Source organism: Pleurodeles waltl, chromosome 4_2, assembly GCF_031143425.1.
Source record: "Pleurodeles waltl isolate 20211129_DDA chromosome 4_2, aPleWal1.hap1.20221129, whole genome shotgun sequence".
Classification (NCBI taxonomy): Eukaryota; Metazoa; Chordata; class Amphibia; order Caudata; family Salamandridae; genus Pleurodeles; species Pleurodeles waltl.
In genome coordinates this window covers 878017436-878044383 of record NC_090443.1, presented here as the reverse complement: position 1 = coordinate 878044383, position 26948 = coordinate 878017436, and the positions used below count along the sequence as shown (strand labels likewise).

The following is a 26948-nucleotide window of genomic DNA, read 5'->3' as shown; positions in this document are numbered from 1 at the left end:
TGCGGGGGCCTCCTGTCCACTAGCGCCGGCGGAGGTGGTTGGCTGTTCTTGGTCCAGGCTAGTGGCAGGGGCCCTTGGGTGTTGTTCAGTGTCCGCCCTGGTGTTTACGAGGTCCTGCAGCAGCCCTACCATGGTAACCAGGGTGGTGTTGATGGCTCTGATGTCCTCCCTGTACCCCCGATAGTGTTCCTCCTGCAGTGCCTGGATCTCCTGGAACCGGGCCAGTACCGTCGCCATCGTCTCCTAGGAGCGGTTGTATGCTCCCATGATGGTGGTGAGGACCTCGTGGAGAGTGGGTTCCCTGGGCCTCTCCTCCCCCCCCTGTCGCACAGCTGCCCTCCGAGTTCCCCTGTTTCCCTGGGCCTCTGCCCCCTGGCCGGTGTGCCCACTACCACTGCCCCCAGGTCCCTGTTGTTGTTGGGGTGGTGGGTTATCCTGGGTGCCCTGTAGTGGTAGACACACCGCAGATTGACGCGCCCTGGAGACAGAGGCATGGGCCCGCTGGGTGGGAGCTGTGCTGGTGTTCCCAGAGGGGTTAGGGTCTGTAGTGGCCTGTGCCTGTGTGAGGGGAACCGACTGTCCAGAGGTCCCCGATGGTCCGGGCTGGTCATCGGTGTCCAGATCGACAGAGCTGCTGTCATCGCTGACGGCCTCTTGGGTGGGGGGTGGGGATAATTCTGGCCCCTCCGCCGCGGTGTGTTGACGGTCGGGTCCTGCAGGGGTATAGAGGTATGGTTATAGTTTCAATGTGTGGCATATGGGTGTATCTGTGGGTTCTCGTGTCCCCAAGTGCTGGCATTCGTGTGTGGGGGCTTTGGTGAGGGTGGCTTGTGGGGGGGATGTGTATATGCATTGGGCATGCTTTGGTGATGGGTGTCCATGCTTAGTGGACGCATGCAGGCCTAGGTTTTGGGATGTGTGGGTTGTGATGGTGAGACATTGGCGGGGAATAGGTGTGCTGGGGGTGGGGGTGAGGATGGTGGTGGGGGTGAGGATGGTGGTGGGGGTGAGGATGGTGGTGGGGGTGAGGGTGGGGGTGAGGATGGGGGTGGGGGTGAGGGTGGGGTTCGAGGATGGGGGTGAGGGTTGGGGTCTGATTTGGCATGCAGGTGGGGGGGAAGCAGTATTGAAGCTTCAACTTACCAGTATCCATTCCTCCGCCGACTCCTGCGAGGCCGTCAGGATGCAGGATGTTCAAGACTTCCTCCTCCCATGATGTGAATTGTGGGGGTTGAGGTGGGGGTCCTCCGCCAGTCTTCTGCACGGCGATGTTGTGCCTGGATACCATGGAACGCACCTTCCCCCGTAGGTCGTTCCATCGCTTCCTGATGTCTTCCCGATTTCTGGGGTGCTGTCCCACTGCGTTCACCCTGTCGACAATCCTCTGCCATAGCTCCGTCCTCCGGGCAATGCTAGTGTATTGTATCTGTGTGCCGAACAGCTGGGGCTCTACCCGAACGATTTCCTCCACCATGACCCTGAGTTCTTCGTCTGTGAAGCGGGGTTGTCTTTGGGGTGCCATGGGGTGGTGTGTATGATGTGTGGGGTGGAGTATGTGTATTTAAGTGAGTTGAGTGTGGTGGTGTGTGTTGTTTTGTGTGTGGATAGTGTGTGGGTGATGGTGTTGACTGGCTGTGGATGTTATTTTTTGGATGCTGGTGTCTCGCTCTTGCCTTCTTTACGAATTTTTTAGCGTAGGGGTTTGTGGGTGATGTGGGTGTGTGTTTTATATTGTATTGTGTGTGTGGGAGTGGTGTGTGTATGTGTATCAGGTGTGTGGGATTCAAATCGTCCAATGTGGCTGGGTTTTGTTCGTTTGTGTGTATTCTGACCGCGGCGGTGTGTCCCGCCAATGGAATACCGCGTTTGAATGACCGCCGCGTGGATTCGTGGGTCGTAATGGCATGGGCGTATTTCTGTTGGCGTGACGGTGGAGGTTTTGTCACCTCCACCTTTCCGCCGACCGCTGGTCTGGCGGTCTGTTGTGGCGGTCGGATTTTCGGAGGTTTGCCTTCTGCGGGTCAGAATGACCGTGGCGGGTTTCCGCGACCGCGGCGGGATTATGGAGGATTTCTGACCGGCGGTAGGCGCCTTTTACCGCCGAGGTCAGAATGACCACCTAAGTGTGTACTGATTTCTGTGTGCCTGACCCCCGCCTAAATGGAGGTTCTTATACATGTCATGAACGTAATCTGGCTGGCCCTTACCTCGTTCCCAAGATGCATGCGGCGCCCCTGGCTACTTCTAACGGCGCATCGGGGTGCCGCCGCACACAGTTATGGAACCACTTTATTAATGGTTAGTGTTCGTAACAGCATAATATAACCTGACTCTTTATTCCTCAGGAGACATTCTCTATCCCCCAGGAAAAAAATAAACTGATATAGACATAGAAGTGAGACTGCAAGTTTATTCCATGAACAAGGTCCAGGGGGACCGTAAAGCTTTGAGTGTTCTTATTTGCCACCCCAATATGTGAACATGAATGGAAAGTAATTTCTGATTTGAAAGTGCAACTTATATGTGGTGCCTGAAGAAGCAATGCGTATGAAAAATTTGTAGCTGCTTGGTCATGCTGATTGAGCACTCGCACCACTGTATATTACATATATATATATATATATATATCAAAAACGAAGTTGTCCTCATGTGAAAGCGCACTCCCAACAAGTTATATAAACAGGAAGAAAAAGAAAAGCCAGCAACTCACAGTGAATTCTTTAAGCAGTTTCATTATTCCAGGCCTTAAGTTATAAAATCATCTCTGGACACGTGTTTCTAGGTCAATCCTTTCTTCAGCAGAGAAAAATATAAAAGTGTTTCACCCTCGTAGGTGCAGCCAGTGCTGGAAGTGTTCCAGGCATTTCTTTCTTACTGAAAAGACTGGCATGGCTTCAGCTTGTCTAATTACAGGCAGCTGATTAGTCTCTTTGAATACCAGTCCGCCCCAGTGGGCCTCTCAAGTGAGTAACAGTGCATGCTGGTTATAGTGGTCCTGCAATTTTATCATTTTGCCCCAAGTGGGTTGCTGGAGCCAAACGAAATACTGTAATGAACCAAAGTGCAAAACCTTTGTAGGCGAATCCAAAGTAAAATTGTCAGATTTGCTGTGAATATCCCAACCTGACATATATCTATATACATATCTATACACGTATATACAGTATATATTACCTAGTGGCGATCACCACTAGGTAGTTATATAGCTAGGACCTACTTTCTATAGAAAAAACTTTTTTGTTTTGCTGATAACTTTAGTGCCGTTTGATGAATCTTCACTAAATTTTCCAACCATAAAAACGACCCTCACTTCAGCTGTTATCGGGAAAGTTTCAGGGTGATCCATCAAGCTGAGAAAAAGGGGGGGGGTCCCAAAAAATGTTTTCCCAATTCATATTTCCATAAGGTTTTTGAACAGCAATTGCGCCCAAACCACTGGACGGAATTACCCCAAATTTGGCAGAAAGGTAGCTCTTGGTTCAGAAAGCGCCGTTTTTGCTATGTGGTTTAAATCTGTTCAGTAGTTTTAGAGAAATCAAAGAAAATCCAAATTTGTAAATATAGGGACGCGAAGGCTTTGCGAACCCTCCCGATCTTGTGCTGAGATCTGATTGGCTGCCAACACTTCAACTAGTAAGTGTTGGCAGCTATGTTGGGACACGGTGTCAGTTGAGTCCCAGAAACAAAGATGAAAAAAAAAAAAGGGGCCAGGTCAGGGTCACCGTGACCCCTTAGCTCTGGTGCTGGGTTCCTAGAGGGACCCCCCAGAGCAAAAAAGCATTTTTTAAAACTTTCCTGTGGATACGCGGATTTTTTTAAAACAAGTGCGGACTCTGCACTTGTTTCTGTGAGGCCCCGGGTAGGCCAGGTCCTGCACGGCTCCCCTCCTTGCAAAAAAACAAATTTTAGAAGGTCAGGCTCTGAGGGATGTGGTCTCTGGGGCTGAAATCGGCTGCAGGAAGGGGAATGCGGTCCGAAGGCCATGATCGTTGGTGGTTGGATTAACGTATAGTAATGAAAATTACTTTACAATAAAAAAAAAAACAATAGAAATTCACTAGAAAAAAAATAAAGGTTACAGGAACGTTATAGTTAGACTCACATTTTAAACATACAAAACCATTGAAATTCTCCTGTTATAGTTTGAGTTAAATTGTGCCCCCGCCATGCAGTTTTTTCAGCAAAACCTTTACTGCAAATATTACAATGACATTACTAATGATGTTATAAAGATGCCATGAGTGCTGTTATTGTGGGGTAATTAGCAGTGCATGGCAAGGGCGCGAGTTAGAGCTACCTTAGGGCACAAGTTATAGTTACTTGAGCTAACTATAACCATAGCAGGTGAATTTCTATGGTTTTGTAGGTTTAAAATGTGAGCCTAAATATAACATCCCTGAAACCAGCTAGTTCACCTGCTGTCTGGAAAGTTTCAGGGAGATTTGTCAAGCGGGGGCAAAGAGAAAGGGAGGGTCCCAAAACACATTTCCCCATGCAATTTCTATGGGGATTTTTTAGTTTTTTAACATGTCTACAGCTCAAACTGCTGAACGGATTTACACCACATTTGGCCAAAAGCTAGATCTTGGTCCAGAAAAATCTCTGTAACCTTTGTTTTTTGCAGTGAATAATAAAAGCCACACCACCAGAGTTGCCAGAAAAACGCTTTACTGGACAGTAAACAAGGAAAACACAATGCGTTTTGTTAGACCTGACAGCCTTAGGGTGGTCACCCCTAACTTTTTGCCTGCCTCCCTCCACTTTTTGGATACTGTTTTTGCTGGCTTTTAGACTCTGCGCACTTTACCACTGCTAACCAGTGCTAAAGTGCATATGCTCTCTCCCTTAAAACATGGTAACCTTGAATCATACCTGATTGGACTATTTAATTTACTTATAAGCCCCTAGTAATGTGCACTCTATGGTGGTCATTCTGACCCTGGCGGTCTTTGACCGCCAGGGCGGAGGACCGCGGGAGCACCGCCGACAGGCCGGCGGTGCTACAATGGGGATTCCGACCGCGGCGGTAAAGCCGCGGTCGGACCGGCACCACTGGCGGGGTCCCGCCAGTGTACCGCGGCCCCATTGAATCCTCCGCGGCGGCGCAGCTTGCTGCACCGCCGCGGGGATTCCGACCCCCCCCTACCGCCATCCAGATCCCGGCGGTCGGACCGCCGAGATCCGGATGGCGGTAGGGGGGGGTCGCGGGGCCCCTGGGGGCCCCTGCAGTGCCCATGCCACTGGCATGGGCATTGCAGGGGCCCCCGTAAGAGGGCCCCTACATGTATTTCACTGTCTGCTGCGCAGACAGTGAAATACGCGACGGGTGCAACTGCACCCGTCGCACAGCTTCCACTCCGCCGGCTCGATTCCGAGCCGGCTTCATCGTGGAAGCCTCTTTCCCGCTGGGCTGGCTGGCGGTCTGAAGGCGACCGCCCGCCAGCCCAGCGGGAAAGTCAGAATTACCGCCGCGGTCTTTCGACCGCGGAACGGTAACCTGACGGCGGGACTTTGGCGGGCGGCCTCCGCCGCCCGCCAAGGTCAGAATGAGGCCCTATGTGCCTAGGGCCTGTAGATTAAATGCTACTAGTGGGCCTGCAGCACTGGTTGTGCCAACCACTTAAGTAGCCAATTTTCCTTGTCTCAGTCCTGCCACTGCAAGGCCTGTGTGTGCAGTTTCACTGTCGCCTCAACTTGGCATTTAAAAGTACTTGCCAAGCCTAAACCTCCCCTTTCTCCACATATAAGTCACCGCTAATGTGTGCCCTAGGTAACCCCTAGAGCAGGGTGCTGTGTGGGTGAAAGGCAGGACATGTACCTGTGTAGTTTACCTGTCCTGGTAGTGTAAAACTCCTAAATTCGTTTTTGCACTACTGTGAATCCTGCTCCCTTCATAGGCTAACATTGGGGCTGCCCTCATACAGTATTGAAGTGGTAGCTGCTGATCTGAAAGGAGTAGGAAGGTCATATTTAGTATGGCCAGAATGGTAATATAAAATCCTGCTGACTGGTGAAGTTGGATTTAATATTACTATTCTAGAAATGCCACTTTTAGAAAGTGAGCATTTCTTTGCACTTAAATCTTTCTGTGCCTTACAATCCACGTCTGGCTGGGCTTAGTTGACAGCTCCTTGTGCATTCACTCAGACACACCCCAAACACAGGGTACTCATCCTCACTTGCATACATCTGCATTTTGAATGGGTCTTCCTGGGCTGGGAGGGTGGAGGGCCTTCTCTCACACAAAGGACTGCCACACCCCCTTCTGGGACCCTGGCAGACAGGATTGAACTGAAAGGGGACCTGGTGCACTTCTTAGCCACTCTTTGAAGTCTCCCCCACTTCAAAGGCACATTTGGGTATAAAACAGGGCCTCTGCCCTACCTCATCAGACACTTGCTGGAGAAGAAACCTGAACCAGAAACTACATCCTGCCAAGAAGAACTGCCTGGCTGCTCAAAGGACTCACCTGTCTGCTTTCTACAAAGGACTGCTGCCTTGCTGTTGGCCTGCTGCCTTGCTGAACTCTTGTCTGGCTGTGAAAGTGCTCTCCAAGGGCTTGGATAGAGCTTGCCTCCTGTTCCCTGAAGTCTCAGGACCAAAAAGACTTCTCTTTTTTCACTTGGACGCTCCGTGCGCCGAAATTTTCGACGCACAGCTTGTTCCGCGGCGAAAAAAACGCTGCACACCGACGCTGATCGATGCGTCGCCTTCGGGACGACCGGAACTTCGACGCACGGCTTCGCAAGGACAACGCCGCCCGACCTCCAGAGGAGAAATCGACGCGACGCCTGCCGTGAGATCGAAATTTTGACGCGCAGCCCCGCAGAACGATGCGCAGCCGGAAAACAAGCAGGAAAATCCACGCACAGACCCGGGACATCTGGTAATCCTCGCGATCCACAGAAAGAGACTGTCCGCGCGCCGGAAAACGACGCACGACTTCCCCTTGTGAAAAATAACGACGCAAGTCCATGTGTGCTGGGGAGAAATCGACGCACACACTCTTTTTCCATGTATCTCTTCTTCTGTGGCCCTCTAAGGAGATTTTCCACTCCAAACCAGGTACTTTGTGCTTGAAAGAGACTTTGTTTGCTTTTTAAAGACTTAAGACACTTTATATAACTTTTCAGTGATATCGCTACAAATTCACATTGCAACTTTATTCGTTTTGACCTACAATTATCCTGATAAATATTATATATTTTTCTAAACACTGTGTGGTGTATTTTTGTGGTGCTATATGGTGGTATTGTATGATTTATTGCACAAATACTTTACACATTGCCTTCTAAGTTAAGCCTGACTGCTCGTGCCAAGCTACCAGAGGGTGGGCACAGGATAATCTTGGATTGTGTGTGACTTACCCTGACTAGAGTGAGGGCTTTTGCCTGGACAGGGGGTAACCTGACTGCCAACCAAAAACCCAATTTCTAACACGTTTCCACCATATTCGGTCTTGATCAAGTGACTTGTAGTTCAATCACCAGCTTATTTAAAGAACTACTATAAAAATAGACAAAAGAGTTGTGTTTATTAGTCACACACTCCTTAACAAATAAATGTGTTCAGATTCCCTTTTAGAAAAACACAACTACCGTATTGTGCTATTCACAATGAAATTTATGTTTCTTAAGTATGAATTAAATGAGGCATTACAACAATTGAATGATAGTAATTGTCATGGAGCCATTGACAGGACTTATTACATGGATGTGCAGTCGAGGTATCATGACCACATGAAAGAGTGGTCTGAGAGACAATTGTTGAGGTGGGATGAATTTATGTTCTTGAAAAATGATTCTCCAGCATTACCCACACTAAATTTACTACCTAAAAATCATAAAAACATTGTGAAACTACCAGGGAGACATATAGGGCCTGATTCTAACTTTGGAGGACGGTGTTAAACCGTCCCAAAAGTGGCGGATATACCACCTACCGTATTACGAGTTCCATAGGATATAATTGACTCGTAATACGGTAGGTGGTATATCCGCCACTTTTGGGACGGTTTAACACCGTCCTCCAAAGTTAGAATCAGGCCCATAATCTCCTCTAAAATCTTTTTGTTTTTGAATACATCAATATATGTTGATCACTTTCTTTTTCCATTTGTAAGTAGCCTCACATCATTTGTGCAACACTTTTATTTTTTTATCAAAATCCAAGATATACACGGGGAGTATTCTTGCTACATGGCATGTTTTGATGTGGAAAGTTTATACACCTGTATACAACATCAAGATGGTCTAGATGCTTGCAGATATTTCTTGCGAGCTCAAGGTATCAATTTGTTGGCCCACACACACATGTTGCTTGATATGACTAAGATCTGTCTCACTGAGAATATTTTTCACTATTAAGTTCTATACAAACAAAATCAAAACGGCTATGGGCACCTGCTTCACCCCCAGCTATGTCAAATTGTTGGTGGGCTGGTGGGAGGAGCAGGTGCTCTTGTACACTGATATGTCTCAATGGACCAACCAGTTAATTGTCTGCCTTCAGTACATAGATGATGTATTTTGTATATGGAATAAGTCAGAAACAAATCTTTTGGAGTTTGCAAAAACTTTGAATTCCAACATCATTAATTTAAAATTGTAGCTCAGATGAAGATTATATCAGAATTTGTGAAGGGATGAGAAACAGATTGAAATTCAGACTATATTCCAATAAACATCTCCAAAGAGCAAGTGATTGAGTGGCTCTTGTTAGCAGACACTGGCCCTCATTCTGACCTTGGCGGGCGGCGGAGGCCGCCCGCCAAAGTCCCGCCGTCAGGTTACCGTTCCGCGGTCGAAAGACCGCGGCGGTAATTCTGACTTTCCCGCTGGGCTGGCGGGCGGTCTCCTTCAGACCGCCAGCCAGCCCAGCGGGAAAGAGGCTTCCACGATGAAGCCGGCTCGGAATCGAGCCGGCGGAGTGGAAGCTGTGCGACGGGTGCAGTTGCACCCGTCGCGTATTTCACTGTCTGCGCAGCAGACAGTGAAATACATTTAGGGGCCCTCTTACGGGGGCCCCTGCAATGCCCATGCCAGTGGCATGGGCACTGCAGGGGCCCCCAGGGGCCCCGCGACCCCCCCCTACCGCCATCCGGATCTCGGCGGTCCGACCGCCGGGATCTGGATGGCGGTAGGGGGGGGTCAGAATCCCCGCGGCGGTGCAGCAAGCTGCGCCGCCGCGGAGGATTCAATGGGGCCGCGGTACACTGGCGGGACCCCGCCAGTGGTGCCGGTCCGACCGCGGCTTTACCGCCGCGGTCGGAATCCCCATTGGAGCACCGCCGGCTTGTCGGCGGTGCTCCCGCGGTCCTCCGCCCTGGCGGTCAAAGACCGCCAGGGTCAGAATGAGGGCCACAGTGTTTTATTTCAAGCCCCAAGAACATAGAAGCCCATCAGATTTTTCACACAATACTCACAAGGTGCCAGCAAATTTCAGAAACTTTTGAGAACTAGGTGGGATATTTTGACCTAAGATCTAGTACTTAAGGAACAAATTGTCACTAGACCAGCAATTACCAATAAAAAGAATACTTCTTTGAAGGACATGTTAGTACACAGCCTTTTGAAACTCGATGAGGGGACATGGTTACCGAGACTGAAAGGTTTTAGGGTTGATGGGCACGGGAAAGCTTGGAAATGTAGTACTAATGTCACTAGTGACTTTTTGAAGGGGTCACAGAGGAAATGGACAATTACCAAATACATTACTTGCTCTACTGACTATGTAGTCTATGTCATCACTTGTCCTTGTGACAAATGATATATTGGGTCTACCATGTTCCCAGCAAAGAAATTTTGGAGCACTGGCGAGTAATAACCAACAATGATGGGTCATATGGCACTGACAAACGTTTCTGTGAAAAACACACAAATGATTGGAAACAAGTATGATCTTTTGCCTTGGATTTTGTACCTTAGAACGCAAGAAAGGGCAAACAGATTAACAATCTTAAGGAGAGTGGAATCGCATTTAATTTTAGAAGCTTGTGGTTCAGTGCCAATAGGAATGAACCTTTGATAAAGAACTTGAGGCTCATTTATAGCAAAATAGCGTAAACACAGAGGATGAATGAAAGGCTGCGTCTTGATTTTTCCTGTTCTCTTTTTAACCCAGTAACCAGGGTGGTCATTTCTACTATGAAAATAATGGAATTATGAAAATTCAGACAGGATATGAACAATCAGTGAAAGGCATGACGTTGAAAACGAGCAGTGGTTTATTTTTGGATTTAATAATTTTCATATTGTTTTGAAAGTACAAGAAGGGTCAACTGGATATCATTGCAATGGCACACCTGAAGATAAGATGGGCGAATTTTATTCCAGGAAAGGAATTAGTAGGCTACTAAAGCTTAACTAGTTGGACTTATAAGTATTGTCACAGTTGACATGGTCACTAGAGCTAAAATAACAAACTGGTAGAAAGTGTAACATGAAGTGTATACTTGTTAACTTAAGCGAAATTAATGATGCATCCATAAAACATGACATAAATCAGAATAACAATATTATCAATACAGTTGATGTACTTTAAATACATGAATGCTATTGTGAATATTTATATCACATGTTGTATTCACGCACAATAATATTGTTGCATTTTTGTAAAAGGGAATCTGAACGAATGTATCTGTTACGGAGCGTGTTTCTTCTTCTGATTCAAACAGTGAGGAAGAGACTTGGATATCTGTATTGCAAGAGCCCCAGTCTGCAAGGCAGGGTTTTATCAGAGGTATATATAGCTAGTTCAGCATTTCCATAGGAAATGCTTTTTTTGTGTTGCTAAAAACGTTGCCATCGCTTGATGAATCTTCACAAAACTTTCTGGAAAAGTGTTCTTTTTGGCCTAGTTTATGCAAGGGAAGTTCCAAGATGATCCGTCAAGCGGGGGCTGAGAAAAAAAGGGAGTCCCAAAATCCCCATGCATTTTCCATAGGCTTCTTTAAGAAGCACTACCTCAAACGCTGTTGAACAGAATTACACCAAATTTGGTAGAAAGCTAGATCTTTGTCTGCAGATCGTGATTTTTGTGATTTGGTGTACATTCGTTCAGTAGGCCTTGAAAAATTAAGGTACAAAAATATTTATATATCTAGACGATTGAATCCGCAAGAGGTTTGCAAGAGTGTTGTGGGAACATCAATTTAAAGATTAAGCATTCTGATTAGTCAAGGGAGATTTTTATCACCCTTGGGCCATCTTGCGCATATGGAAATGTGGCCAGTCCCTGTTTCCAACCCCCACAAGCAGCCAACCTCCTAAAGCCAATAGTAACCCTCGGGCCCCATCCCCAGGGACCTCATAATATTAAAATGGGAAGGTAGACAGTGCAGCCGCCCTCTCCAAGCCTTATTGGGCCCCAGGGACCCCACCACCTGGGGCCAGATGACATTAAAATGGGGAGGGGGCTGTGGTACTTTCATCCACAAGCCTTATTAGGCCCAATGCACCCCATCTACAGGGCAGCATGTCATTATAAAGGGGATAGAGGTCACCTAGCCTCCCTCCCTGAGCCTATTGTGGCCCCATGGACACTGTCCCCTGGGGCCTCACTTAAATATAGGTGGGTGGCCCTGTGACCATCTGGGACATCTATGAAGCAGCACATTGGGACTGCTGTGGCAGCTCCAGGGCCCCCTTGTCCCCAGCAGCTCCCTACATGGTGCAGGAGCCAGTATTGTTTCCGCCCGGAGGGAGCAGCTGTTCACGCTTGCTCCCTCCGGTCAGGAGCAATATCTTCCCCCCCACCCAGTGGGAACATATTTATATCTCCTACCAGCTGGGAAAAGACTTGCCTGAATTCTTACTGCAGCCTGGTGGAAGATGTAAACATGTTACCGCCAGGCAAGAGCAAACATATGTTTCCATGACCATGATCATTCAGGTAGGGAAACTTCTCTGTCCCAGGGGTGGGCTCCCAGGAACAGAGTACTTGAGCTTGCTCCAGGAACGGGATCCCTGGGGCCTTTTAAAGCTTGGGGAGGGGGCCACACACCATGCACCCCCCCCTTTGTTAAAATATCGGCCTCAGGGGATGGGGTCACTGGGGCCCCTCAGAGGCTTGGGGATGGGGCCACACACTCCTTCTTCCTAATTTAAAAATGTGCCAACCCTGTGGGTCGCGACCCACGGAGCAGGGGGGAGGTGGTTGACACATGCAGAGCCTGCATTTTTTTTACTTTTGCCACTGATTCACAGATCTTCTGCTAATTTTCTGCAAATTAAAAAAAAAACTTTTTGGCCCCAGACAGGATCCCTTTGGGAATTCATGATTAGGCCTAGGGGGTCAGAGTATCACCACCCTGTTACCTTATGTCTTTTTTGTGCTCTACTTAGGACGCAGGACTGAGTCCCGAGTCCTAAGATAGCTAGTGCCACATTTGGCAGCCAATCTGATCTCTCCAAGAGATTTGTCGGGTCCACAGATTCTCTGCAGCATAAAATATACAAAGTGTTTGAGCATGAATCGAGTAGATTTACACCAGATCACACAAAGTACTCATTCTGGACCAGGATCTAGCTTTTTGCCAAATTTAATGTAAATGCGTTCAGTGGTTTGGGCTGTAGCTGTGTCTAAAGTTCCTATGGAATAATGAATGGGAAAAACGTGTTTTGGGGCACCCTTTATTCTCGGCCCGCTTGACTGATCCTCCAGAGGTGGAAAAACATTATTTTTGGAAAGTTTTGTGAAGATTTGTCGAACAACTCCAAAATTATTAGGTAGAGTGACCAGGTGTCCCAGATTTGCCTGGGCAGTCCCGTTTTTTTCCGCTGTTGTCCCGGCAGATTTCAATAAATTTGTCTCATGTCCCAGTTTCAGCAGGGATAGACTGAAAACAGTGAGAGACACTTTTTGTGTTTGAGCGCAGGACTAATTAGAAGCTGTACTTACAAAGTAATGCAATTAACAGCTTTGATATTGGGTTTAAAAATTGCATTTCATTTATTCACTTAGTGCCTCGTTCTCTTTGATGATGAGCACTGTCATTTACTTCATTCTGTGCCCCTTGGCTCATGTTAAATTGGAGTCCCTCTTCTATTCTTGTGAAGAGTCCCTTTTTTGCTTTTCAAAATCTTGTCACCCTATATTAGGAAAACAAAAAATAGCTTTTTCTATAGAAAGGTGGTCCTAACTATAGCTATAATAACTAGGATATATACTGTATATATATATATACATATATATATATACCTCAAATCCAAGTGTTTCCTCCCAAACGGGAACATTCTGTCTCAGTGCAGATGTCCTAAATAACATACAGTAGAGTTAATATGACAACAGATAAGGAACTACTACGCCGTGCAGCAGCAGAACAGCTTTTTGATAAAATAGGTGATAATGGAAGTAAGAATAATGAGATCACAGAGATAAATCCTGGAAGGTCAGGGAAAAGCCTTAAAGAATTGTGGGGTATGATGTGGAAACATTCGAAAAAAGAGCAATCTAAATGGTGGGAAGCAGTAACATTACAAAAGTATATTGACTGTGGAAGAATCCCCAGAGGTTTATGGATTTTTACTATTCCCACCCTTGAGAATCCAGATCCAGAAATGATAGTAGAGTGGTTGTACAACAATCACCAATGTAATACTAATATGTTAAGAATCTTGGTAAAATATGCATGGAAAGATCAAGAAAAGTTAAATAAGTAGATTGAAGAAATTACTAAAGAATTAAAGGAAAGGATGCCAAAGGAGGAATTTGATAAAGAAATGGAAAAATGAAATGAGAAACTGCGGAAAGTGGAGGAAACTTTGAAGATTAAAAAAACAACAGACATTTGTGAGAGATTTAAGAGACTATGAGAAAGGACAGATTCTTACGTTTGGGAGAAAATATGACATTGTTAGAAAAAAAGTCTAGAGAAAGATCTAGTACTATTAATTTTTCGAATTAAAATACAGCAAGATCAATGGAAGGTATTGAAAAAGCACAAATGGTTGAAAGAAAAGAAATAAGAGAAAGTGATGACAGCAAAAGTGATATATCTACCCAATTGGAAAGCGGGGGAGTAAAAGACAATATTTGACAGGAATTCGACCTGATAGCCCAAGGAAGATCAATGGGACAAACAGGTAGAGGAAGAGAACCTCATCAAGGAAGAGGCAGAGGAGCAAAAAGAGGATTAGGAGAGTCAAAAGAAAATTTGACGGGAATGCAAACACAAGGTCAAATGACAACAAAATAACAGAGAAGATGACAGTAATTAATCTCTCGGACAGATATATATCTGATTCTGAGAAGGAAGTGTTATCATTGGGATTATCTTTTTGTCCAGTAATGCAGTTTAATTATGCTCAAAGTCGAATAGATTTATTTCAATTTACTAGAAAGTTAAAATTAAACAAATGGTTTGGAACTAATGTATGTAATCAAAATGTGAAGCCAAAATGTCTGCCCTCGAACTTAGAGATATCAGATGTAGAAATGTTACATACTTTATGTGAATTAGATGATAACATAGAAGCAAATCCTGATCCTTTCTTGAATTTATTGAAATTAGGGATTGATGTAGATGACAGCTGTCCAAGCAAATTTAAACCGAAGTCAACGTTTCTCCCACCAGTTAATTGTGAGGCGATCAATGTTTTTGAGGAAGGTATAATTAAAGAAATGAAAAGATTAAGATATAAAGAAGTCAAAATATGATAATTTACTATTAAAATATAGGAAAGCGATTGAAACATTACGCAGTGATAAGAACATTATTATCAAGAAATCTGATAAGGGTGGTAATGTAGTGATTCTTTTGAGAGAAAAATATATCAGGGAAGGACTAAGACATTTACAGGAAAAGAATAATTATGTTACTACTAGCAGAGAGGAAATTAAGGAAGTAAAGACTATGGTCCAGATGTATGAATCTGGCCCATTGCGATTCGGTAATTGCGATTTTTAAGAAATCGCAATTACCGACTCGCAAAGGGCCATGTATCACATTTGCGATTCGGTAATTGCGATTTCTTAAAAATCACAAATGCAATTATCGAATCGCAAATTGCGATACTGGCCCCATTGGCAGCTATGGGCCTGTTGGCCCATAGCTGCAAATTTTTTGCATTTCCTAAATTGCGATTTCTGAAACAGAAATCGCAATTTGGGAAATGCAAAGGGCCAGGGTGCTGGGGGCCTAAGGCCCCCTCTTCTGCACCCCAATTGTTTTTTTTTTGCACATGTGAAGTACACACATGCCAAAAGGGCATGTGTGCTTTACATATTTAATTTAAAAATGCAGCTGTATTGCATTTTTAAATTTTGCACCAGGTTACCACCTGGTTTCAGGTGATGGTATTTTGCAAGTCCAAAATACCATTCTGTGAAAAATCGCAATTTGCGATTTTTTGCAGAATTGCTTTGCGATCCGGATTTTGCGAATCGCAAATTGCGATTCGCAAAATCCAGGTCGCAACGCAGAAAATAGCAATTTTTGCGATTTTCATTTTTTGGTCTGCTAATGCATTTGATGCATTGCAGACCCCGATTTTGCACTCGCAAACAGCCGATTTCGCAGTTTGCGAGTGCAAAATCAGTTGATACATCTGGCCCTAAGTTATTTGAAAACTTGGATAATTGGAAATATCAGGGATTTATAGAATGGGAATGTTGGACTTTTGCTTATGCAGGGTCATCCCCAGTCTTTTTGCCTCCTGCCTCCTATTTTTTTCTGACCTGTTGCTGTTGGCTTTTCAACTCTGAGCACTTTACCACTACTAACCAGTGCTAAAGTGCCTATGCTCTCCGTGTAAAATGTGTACGTAATTGGTCCTCCATGATTGGCATATTTGTTTTACTGTTAAGTCCCTAGTAAAGTGCACTAGAGGTGCCCAGGGCCTGTAAATAAAATGTTACTAGTGGGCCTGCAGCACTGGTTGTGCCACCCACACAAGTAACCCTGTAATCATGTCTCAGACCTGCCACTGCAGTGTCTGTAAGTGTATTTTTGCACTGTAAGTTCGACCTGGCAAGTGTACCCACTTGCCAGGCCTAAACCTTCCCTTTTCTTACATGTAAGGCACCCCTAAGGTAGGCCCTAGGTAGTCCCAAGGGCAGGGTGCAGTGTATGGATAAGGTGGGACATATGGTAATGTGGTTTATATTCGTTTTTCACTGTTGCAAGGCCTGTCTCTCTCATAGGATAACATGGGGGCTACCTTTAAATATGATTAAAGTGCAGATTCCCCTAGAGAGTAGATGGACATGTGGAGTTTGGGGTCCCTGAACTCACAATGTAAAAATACATCTTTCAGTAAAGTTGATTTCAAGATTGTGCGTTTAAAAATGCCACTTTTAGAAATTGAGCATTTTCTTGCTTAAACCATTCTGTGACTCTGCCTTGTTTGTGGATTCCCTGTCTGGGTCAGTTTGACAGTTGGGTTGTTTTTCACCTCGCACTAGACAGTGACACAAAGGGGGCTGGGGTGTAACCTGCATTTCCTGATTAGCCATCTCTGCTAGGAGGGAGGGGTGGAGTGGTCACTCTCATCTGAAAGGACTGTGCCTGCCTCTGACAATGCCGGCTCCAACCCCCTGCTGTTTGTCTGATGCCTTGCCTGGGCAAGGCAGGATTTCACAAGTAGGTGTGAGTCCTCTTTGAAGAAAGGTGACTTCAAAGACTAAAATGGGTATAAGAAGGGCACCCAAATCTACAGACTTTAGAAACACTTCTGGAACCAAGAGGAACCTCTGCCTGGAGAAGAGCTGATAGCTGAGGAAGAAGTGCTGCCCTGCCTGTGACTGTGCTTTGTGGAGCTTTCCTGCAGTGCTGCTTCTGCCAGAGTAAGAGGGCAAAGACTGGACTTTGTGTGCCTTCCATCTTGTGAAGAAATCTCCAAGGGCTTGAGTTAGAGATGGCCTCCTGTTGTTTGAAGTCTCAGGGACAGCAAAGACTTCTCTCTGCCAGCACCTGGAGTCTCTGGAGAGACTCCTGCTCTGACAAAGTGGTGCCCTATCCAGTTCCTGGGCCCTTGAAAGGAAAGCTGGTGGAAATCCAAGGAAATCGACTTCGGACGACTCCGGACCGCCGCCGCTGCTGAATCCGGTAACGCCGCCTGCACCTGACGCTGTGAACTTCGCTGGAACGCGACGCTCTTCGCAGGCCCGACGCCACCGCAGCCCCGCTGAAGCCCACGACTCCGTGGAAGTCGCCGCACCACGTCGTGACCGACGCCGCTCGAAGTGCACGGATTCAACGTTTCGCACAGACGCCGCGATTCCCGACTTCGCGCATCGGCTTGTTTTCACTCTTCACCAAAGGTACTGTACTTGGGGGTCTACACGACTCCGTGTCCGGCGCCGCTGGTTTCGGCTTGTTGGGAAAGACTCCGTCACGACGCCGTGTTAACATCTCATCGAAGCATTTTTGTTTCTAAGCGCTATTTTTGAGTTTAATCTTTAAAAATTCATAACTTGACTTGTGTATGTCGGATGTTTGTCGTTTTGGTCTTGTTTTGTTTAGATAAATATTTCCTATTTTTCTAAACTGGTGTTGTGTCATTTTGTAGTGTCTTCATTGAGTTACTTTGTGTGTTGGTACAAATACTTTACACCTAGCACTCTGAGGTTAAGCCTACTGCTCTGCCAAGCTACCAAGGGGGTAAGCAGGGGTTAGCTGAGGGTGATTCTCTTTTACCCTGACTTGAGTGCGGGTCCTTGCTTGAACAGGGGGTAACCTGACTGTCAACCAAAGACCCCATTTCTAACATTGGTGATCAGCGGTTGGGATTTGGACTTGTATTTGTACTTGACATGCAGTAATTAAGTGTACACTACTGTTTTGAGTTCAGACCACTACGTGACCACATACTACTTGTCTTGTGATTCTGCTTTTTGTTCTCTGATGTCCTCCTGGAAGTATTGCTAATATTTTTGGACTTTGGTTTTTGGTTGTGAAGCCTTTGCAGAATGGAAGTCAATTTCTGGCACCTATTTATGTATAAAAAGTGGCAGCTTAAAGCATTCTGCATGGAAAGGGGACTGGCTGTGAACAAGAAATCCAGAAGGGAGGATCTTGAGTCAGACCTGTTTCAGTATGAATTGAAACGTTGTCAGGCAACACTACCAAATGAGTCTGAGGAGGATAACTACTCTGAGGAGGAGGACTACTCTGAGGAGGAGGGCAGTGGCCCTGAGGAGGGAACAGAAAGAGATGATTGTCTCCTAGCTCAAATCCGGAGTCTGGAAGAGCTAGATGCAGAGCTTGAGAGGGCTGAGGAGAAGAGAGCCTTAGTCCTGGAAAAAGAAAGGATTACAGCTCAAGAGCTAAGCTGTGAAGAGCTGAAGCTGGAGGCCATGAGGGCTGAGTCCAGTTCAGATGGTGGCAGCAAAAATCTTGTATCCAGTACTGCTGACGAAGTGCACATGCCCAGAGATGTGGTGCCCTACTTGAAGGAGGGAGTTAACACACGCCAGGAGGTTCAGGGGTATGAGGTAGCTGCAGTGATGCACAGGGTCCTTGAGGTGGATTGGGGAACTGGCATGGGGAGTCACATTCCTACTGGTGGGAGGGACACTCTACTGACTCTAGGTGAGAGTGACAGGGAGAGGGGTTCCCCCCAGGTAGAAGTCCTGGTTATGGAGTGTGAAGACATCCCAGAAGAGTGTGGGTTGAGTGTCAGGGACAGTCAGGTACTGCCTCACCAGTCTCAGGAGGGTGATGTGGGGTGCTTTTTCAAAGCAGAGTCACTGGATGGTTGGGTGAAGGGTACTTTGGTTAATTCATGTAAGGGGCTGAGTGATGTAATTGCTGGAGAACAAATGTCCAGTCCTTATTTTCCAGAGCTACGCCAACACCAGGTGGAGTGTGAGTTCTCTGACCCCACGGAGCTTACAATGGAGGCAGACCTCTTGGTGAGTACCAGAGAGTCTGAAGAGGCATTTGGGGGGGCTCCTGAGAGGAGTGGTCTAGGTATTTCCCAACCAGGTGAGGTAGGGAAGGATTGTAGTGTCCCAGGTAGGTCCCAGTGTAGTGGGATGGGTGAGGGACCCCATGTCCAGTCTCTGAGGAGAGGGAATGGGGATGGGCTGAGGTCCAAGGTACCTGAGATCCGGTCCCAGGTCCTGGAGGGTTCCATGAGGGAACACCAGGAGGGGAGCCTAGCCTGTACCATAGGGCCATCTGTTAAGGGAGATCCCACAGTGTCAGGAGAACTTGGGGGGGCGGCTGTAGCCAGCGTCCCACCAGTTCTGGTGTCTGGCAGTACCACTCCTAGTGAGGGGGTGCAGAAGTCCAGACAGAGGGTTAAGAGGGGGTAGCGGACCCCAGTGGAGAACCTGGAGGGTCAGGGGTCAGCTCTGAGAGCAGAGCCCCCCAGGAATGACCTTGGTAAGACCATTTCTGGGTTGGGGGGAATCCAGACTCTGTCAGATGGGCAGAGGTCAGGAGACCTGCACCAGCCAGACTCCTGTGTGGCCCTTGGGGACAGTGTGTCCCTTGAGGGGGGTACGTGTGCCCCCCTGGAAGTCCTGGTGTGCCAGGCAGTGGTTCAACCGCAGGGTGGTGACTCTGGGTTGACTGATCAGGTTCAGGAGGTAAACTCTGACCTGGTGGGGGGTAAGTGTGCTCCCAAGGAAGTCCTGGTGCACCAGGCAGTGGTTCGACCGCAGGTTGGTGACCCTGGGTTGGATGACCAGGTTCAGAGGGTAAACTCTGACCTGGTGGGGGGTAGGTATGCCCCCCAGGAATTCCTGGTTTGCCAGGCAGTGGTCCAGTCAGACCCTGGACTGGAGGATCAGGTGCAGGGGATAAACCCTGACCTGAAGGGGGGGGCTGTTTGCCCAATCACCCCCCCTGGTGTGATTTCAAGGGGTACTCTCCCTGAGGGGTGGGTGCAGAACCCTGAGAGTATGGGAAGGGGAGAGAAAGACTCACCCCTGACCCCAGAGCAATCTAAGGGTACAGACCCTGGATTGGAAGGCCAGGTTCAGGGTGTCCCCCCTGACCTGGAGGAAGGGGCTACTGCTAACAGTGCCCCTACCATGTTGTCTTCTGGGGGGGGCACTCCTAGTTGGGTGGTTCAGGACCCCAGAAGAGAGGGCAGGGGGAGGGAAGCCTCACCCCTGGCCCTGGTCCAACCTGAAGGTACAGACCCTAGGTTGGAGGATCAGTTGCAGGTTAACATCCCTGCACTGGTGAAAGAATTGTGCAGGACTGCTTCTACAAGCACCCTGACCATTTTTTACTCTGGGGGTGCCGCTCCTGGAGGGAGGGTACAGAGCCCCAGAGGGGAGGACCAGGGTCAGGTTATCTTCTCTGACCTGGTGGAAGGGAGAGTGGTCAAAGGGTGTCAGGCACCTGGGGCTACCGCCCCCCACTCTCCACAGTCACAGTGGGTGGAGAGGCCTGAGGTCAGGCTCTCATCCCTGACAGTCATCAGGGGTCACTGTGGCTTGCTGTCCTGGTGGACAGAGTTGTCCCTGGGTGTGGGACGAGAGTCACACCCCAGGGGTGGAGTGGGCAACACCACTGTGTTGGCCCTGGTGGTACTATCTGCCCATTGCAATACATCTGTGAGCAAAGTAAAGTTAGGTGCTGCACAGATGGTGTCTGCAGATGTGGAGAAGGGTTCACCATGGGTTAGCTTAGTGGGCCCTGAGAGTATGGACAGAGGGATCCAACTGGAGTCAGGAAGGCATAGAACTGGAACATGACCCTGCTGTTGTGGGCCTGGGTCCTTGTTCTATCGCCCCAATCAGGGAAGTACATCAAGGTATTGATTGTTCTCCAGTGGGTTTAGGCTGGTAGGGGGTCGTGTTGGGCTTTTGCTTATGCAGGGTCATCCCCAGTCTTTTTGCCTCCTGCCTCCTATTTTTTTCTGACCTGTTGCTGTTGGCTTTTCAACTCTGAGCACTTTGCCACTACTAACCAGTGCTAAAGTGCCTATGCTCTCCGTGTAAAATGTGTACGTAATTGGTTCTCCCTGATTGGCATATTTGTTTTACTGTTAGGTCCCTAGTAAAGTGCACTAGAGGTGCCCAGGGCCTGTAAATAAAATGTTACTAGTGGGCCTGCAGCACTGGTTGTGCCACCCACACAAGTAACCCTGTAATCATGTCTCAGACTTGCCACTGCATTGTCTGTAAGTGTATTTTTGCACTGTAAGTTCGACTTGGCAAGTGTACCCACTTGCCAGGCCTAAACCTTCCCTTTTCTTACATGTAAGGCACCCCTAAGGTAGGCCCTAGGTAGCCCCAAGGGCAGGGTGCAGTGTATGGATAAGGTGGGACATATGGTAATGTGGTTTATATGTCCTGACAGTGAAATACTGCCAATTTCGTTTTTCACTGTTGCAAGACCTGTCTCTCTCATAGGATAACATGGGGGCTACCTTTAAATATGATTAAAGTGTAGATCCCCCTAGAGAGTAGATGGACATGTGGAATTTGGGGTCCCTGAACTCACAATTTAAAAATACATCTTTCAGTAAAGTTGATTTTAAGATTGTGCGTTTGAAAATGCCACTTTTAGAAATTGAGCATTTTCTTGCTTAAACCATTCTGTGACTCTGCCTTGTTTGTGGATTCCCTGTCTGGGTCAGTTTGACAGTTGGGTTGTTTTTCACCTCGCACTAGACAGTGACCCAAAGGGGGCTGGGGTGTAACCTGCATTTCCTGATTAGCCATCTCTGCTAGGAGGGAGGGGTGGAGTGGTCACTCTCATCTGAAAGGACTGTGCCTGCCTCTGACAATGCTGGCTCCAACCCCCTGCTGTGTGTCTGATGCCTTGCCTGGGCAAGGCAGGATTTCACAAGTAGGTGTGAGTCCCCTTTGAAGAAAGGTGACTTCAAAGACTAAAATGGGTATAAGAAGGGCACCCAAATCTACAGACTTTAGAAACACTTCTGGAACCAAGAGGAACCTCTGCCTGGAGAAGAGCTGATAGCTGAGGAAGAAGTGCTGCCCTGCCTGTGACTGTGCTTTGTGGAGCTTTCCTGCAGTGCTGCTTCTGCCAGAGTAAGAGGGCAAAGACTGGACTTTGTGTGCCTTCCATCTTGTGAAGAAATCTCCAAGGGCTTGAGTTAGAGCTTGCCTCCTGTTGTTTGAAGTCTCAGGGACAGCAAAGACTTCTCTCTGCCAGCACCTGGAGTCTCTGGAGAGACTCCCGCTCTGACAAAGTGGTGCCCTATCCAGTTCCTGGGCCCTTGAAAGGAAAGCTGGTGGAAATCCAAGGAAATCGACTTCGGACGACTCCGGACCGACGCCGCTGCTGAATCCGGTAACGCCGCCTGCACCTGACGCTGTGAACTTCGCTGGAACGCGACGCTCTTCGCAGGCCCGATGCCGCAGCAGCCCAGCTGAAGTCCGCGACTCCGTGGAAGTAACCGCACCACGTCGTGACCGACGCCGCTCGAAGTGCACGGATTCAACGTTTCGCACAGACGCCGCGATTCCCGACTTCGCGCATCGGCTTGTTTTCACTCTTCACCAAAGGTACTGTACTTGGGGGTCTACACGACTCCGTGTCCGGCGCCGCTGGTGTCGGCTTGTTGGGAACGACTCCGTCACGACGCCGTGTTAACATCTCATCGAAGCATTTTTGTTTCTAAGCGCTATTTTTGAGTTTAATCTTTAAAAATTCATAACTTGACTTGTGTATGTCGGATGTTTGTCGTTTTGGTCTTGTTTTGTTTAGATAAATATTTCCTATTTTTCTAAACTGGTGTTGTGTCATTTTGTAGTGTCTTCATTGAGTTACTGTGTGTGTTGGTACAAATACTTTACACCTAGCACTCTGAGGTTAAGCCTACTGCTCTGCCAAGCTACCAAGGGGGTAAGCAGGGGTTAGCTGAGGGTGATTCTCTTTTACCCTGACTAGAGTGAGGGTGCTTTCTTGAACAGGGGGTAACCTGACTGTCAACCAAAGACCCCATTTCTAACATGGAAGAATACCAATTTTTGAAGGTAGAATATCCTTAGACAGCAGCAATTTACTTTTTACCTAAAATATATAAAAATAAGGATGATCCCCCTGGGAGACCTATTGTTTCATCAATAGGAAGTCTTTTGGAAAACATCTCAAAATATGTGGATTTCTTCCTACGTCCTTTTGTTGAAGCATTACCTTCATATATTAAAGACACTAGAGATTGTTTGAGAATAATTGATGGAATTACACTGGAGGCAGATTATCTTCTAATGAGCCTTGATGTTACAAGTCTATATACATGTATACCTCATGACAAGGGAATTAGAGCACTAAGGCACTTTTTAAGAGCAAGATCTTTGTCATACCTTTTACATACAGAAATGCTATTGGAAATGGTCTATATGTGTTTAACAAATATTTTTTTCATCTTTGAAAATACGTTGTATCGGCAATGACAAAGGACTGCAATGGGCACATGCTTTTCTCCCAGCTATGCAGATCTGATCCTGGGTTGGTGGGAGGAACAGGTGGTCAAAGATGTTAGTGGTTTTGAAGAAAAGGCCGTTCTTTGGGTGAGATATATAGATGATATCTTTTGCATTTTGAAAGGTAGCATAGAAACCGCTAATGAATTTGTGACAACACTTGATGATAACTCTCTAAATCTAAAATTAGTAAGGAAATTCACAATTCGGAATTAATATTTTTGGATGTGAAGTAAGTGTGATAGATAAAAAACTTGAATGTGAGCTATTTAGGAAAGATACTGCTGGCAATACCTTACTTCATGCTAGGAGTAATCACCCAAAAAATCTGATTCAAAGTATCCCGTATGGTGAATTACTAAGGGCTCAAAGAAATTGCAGTTTAGATGTAACTTTTGAAAAAGAAGCAAACCTTATGACCAAAAGATTTAGAGATAGAGGATACTCCTGCAGGACTATAGAAAAGGCTTTGAAGAAAGTGAGACAGGTGAAAAGAGATGATTTGTTATTAACTAAACCTTTAGTTGGAAAACTGGATGATAAAGAAATGAGATTTATTACAACATATCATAATGAGACAAGAGAAATAAAAAGGATGTTTAACAAATTTTGGCCAGTACAGAAAACGGATGACAATATAGCAAAAATGATTAATGATTATCCCACATTCACGTTTAGAAGGAGTAGATCTTTAAAAGATACCCTAAGTCAATGTTTGGTACCAGTGACAGAAAAGTCAAAACCTATTCAGGGTTTCATTATTTGTGGGAAATGTAAAGCTTGTAGATACAGCGAAAATTGTAGAGAAATAAATTTTCCGGGAACAAGAAGATCGTTTAAGATTAGGAGACTTGTAACTTGTAATTCAGATTATTCTGTTTATGCCTTGAAATGCCCCTGTAATAAATTTTATATAGGGAGCACCATACATATGGCTAAAAAAAAGGGTACTGGAACAAATGAGAGCAATTAAAAATGAAGATAAGTCATATCCAGTAGCTAGGCATTTCAAAGAACATCATGAGAATAATGTGAATAAATTACAGTTTATGGTATTGGACAGAATTATGATGAATACATGAGGTGGTAACAGAGTTTTAGAGTTAAGAAAATTGGAATCTCGTTTAAATATTGATTGCAATACGATGGAACCTGAGGGATTAAATATGGATGAAGAACTGGTAGTACATTTGATAAGCTAGATGTTATGAACAATAATGCTGTCTGGAGACTCTGCATGAGTAAGTAGTAATGTGGGATTAAAATCCGCAAATGATGAGTTGACTAATTTTTAATGGGAATTTGGCAAATAAGTGTTTTTAATGTAAGGTGTTACATTTTAATTTTGTGATTTTGTATTTTATAGATAAGAAGAAATATGACGGCCACTTAAAAGCAAAGGAGCTACTATATCAAAAGAAACTATCTGAAGATAGAATCATTGAATAGTGTAATTTATTAGTTTTTCATTGCTGCACTACTGGAGTCGGATGAATTCAGTATTATATGGAGTGTATTCTAAAATAGTAATGATATATGTTTGAGATATGTTTGCAATAATGAGATCCAGTATTCGCCCACTGGGGAATTGATTGTTATAAGCAATGAGGAATGATGAATAATATAATTTGAACTCAATGTGCAATAATGAATGTAATGTCCTAAAAAGTACCTGTAAAGAAGTGTATTAACAAATTATATTTATAGAACAATGAAGAGGGAGTAAAGAATAATAATTAATCTAATATACTAATATTCATTGTATTTATAAACAATGGGAAAATATATGAATACGTTTTTTACAAATAATTTTGAAGATATAACAATTGGTAATGATTGTAAATTAAATATGTAACGAATACAACTAGTTGCAGGCATTGTCAAGAAGGATGAAAGTAAGTGTAGTAGTACGATTGCTGAATAGTGAAAAGCATGTTTAAGACGGCTGCCGCTGAAATATGTAATTTCCTTGTCCGTTATCACTGGTACTGATTTGGTGAAGGGAATTTATAGAAACAGAAGGATGGACTTAAAATGTCTCGTGAACAAGGGAGCTGCGACTCCCGAAATGCATTGGGTGATTTATGGTGTTTTGCCGATTAAACTATTTTGAACTGAAGACATTGAGTGACTGGGAGTTTTTCTCGTTTGGGAGGAAACACTTGGATTTGGGAATATGGGACTTTCCACCCCTTCCTAGTCTGCCGTATGGGCGTAGACTCGAGCGCAACAGTGAAACTCGTAAGGCAGCATTTTATTGAATGTAATCGAAATGAAGCCCAGAAAATAAAGAAGCATACTATATGGCAACTTTGGAGTGCGGTGATTCCTTTAATTTGGTTAGGGAACTTGTGTTTCATTTAAAACGGTGTGTCCCACCGTAAACCTGCACCGCCGCTACAGGAAGTGCGCCAACACACGCCAGCTGGGGACGAAATCTATTTTGCATCGGTGAGAAAACAGGCGTGGGCAGCCACCATTTCGGAGGAAAAGCATATCTACAGCTCCCGGACTTGTGCAGCTTACACGGAGTAACTGGAGAGAGGCACATTGCAACACAGTACCGGGTAAGCGTGAATCATTTCTCTGTTGTGGTTTGAAAAGCGGAGCCGTGAGAAGAAACTTGTTACATTGTATTTACAAACAGACTAACTCGGCCGGAGTTCTATTGCTTAAACAAAGGCGAGTTTAAAGGGCTTTCTTGTTCGTATTACTCACTCAATGCATATTGGAATTTGAAAGCAATGGATTCAAGAGTTGAAAAACGGAGGTTAATGGCAGAGGAAGTGTTCAAGGAAATAACAATAAATTCTAGCAATGAAGGAACGGGTCAAGGACTTTCTAATGTTAAAACGAAGTTACAAGAATGGGAGAAACTATCTCGTAAAGAAATTAACAAATGGTGGGAAGTTTTAACTTTAAAAAAATATATTGAAGTGAATCGAATACCTAGAGGACTTAGAATAAGGATCATGCCTAGTTACCAGGATGCAAGCAGTGCCTTATTGGAGGAATGGGGCAAACACATTTTAGATTCTTCAAAAGGATTAATTGTCATCTTAATTAAGCATGCAGAAATAGCATTGGAAAAAATCCAAAATCAGTTAAAAAGTCTGGAACAAGATTTGGGATCTTTGATTTTAACAGAAGAAGAAAGAAAAATCAAAAATTATATAGGCCTTAAGATACAAAAACATGAGGAAACGGTTATAGCACGTAAACAATTCAAATTTCAGAGAGACAAACAGGACTAAGAGGAAGGACACATTTTTACATTTGCGAGGAAATTTCATAGCACTAAACAAGGGCAACAAACATATTTGTTGCAATCTGAAAAATCGACATTCTCAAGCGTTGAATCTTTATCCATGGACAATGATACCAGTGAAGGTGAAGAGGGGTGTATAACAACACATGCAACAAATTTGACTCTGTTAAACGAAATTCGCCTCGCCCTTCAACAACAATCCAAAGACCAACAAGTCAACAGACGAGGAAAGGGACAAGGTCGGGGCTCAAGAAAAACAAATGCACAAGAAGGGGACAGAGAGGCAAATCAAAGAAACACCAGAGCCAAAACAGCAACACTATTC

General features: G+C 45.6%; 1 long non-coding RNA gene across 1 annotated transcript in view; it reads left to right on the top strand.

Moving 5' to 3' along the window:
- The window catches only part of LOC138294225 (uncharacterized), a 172767-nt gene extending 147338 nt beyond the window's left edge, over window positions 1-25429 (top strand). The window contains exon 3 of the long non-coding RNA XR_011203282.1: window positions 24722-25429. This is a non-coding gene — a long non-coding RNA (uncharacterized lncRNA). The remainder of the gene's footprint in view (window positions 1-24721) is intronic.
- Window positions 25430-26948: the final 1519 nt, after the last annotated feature.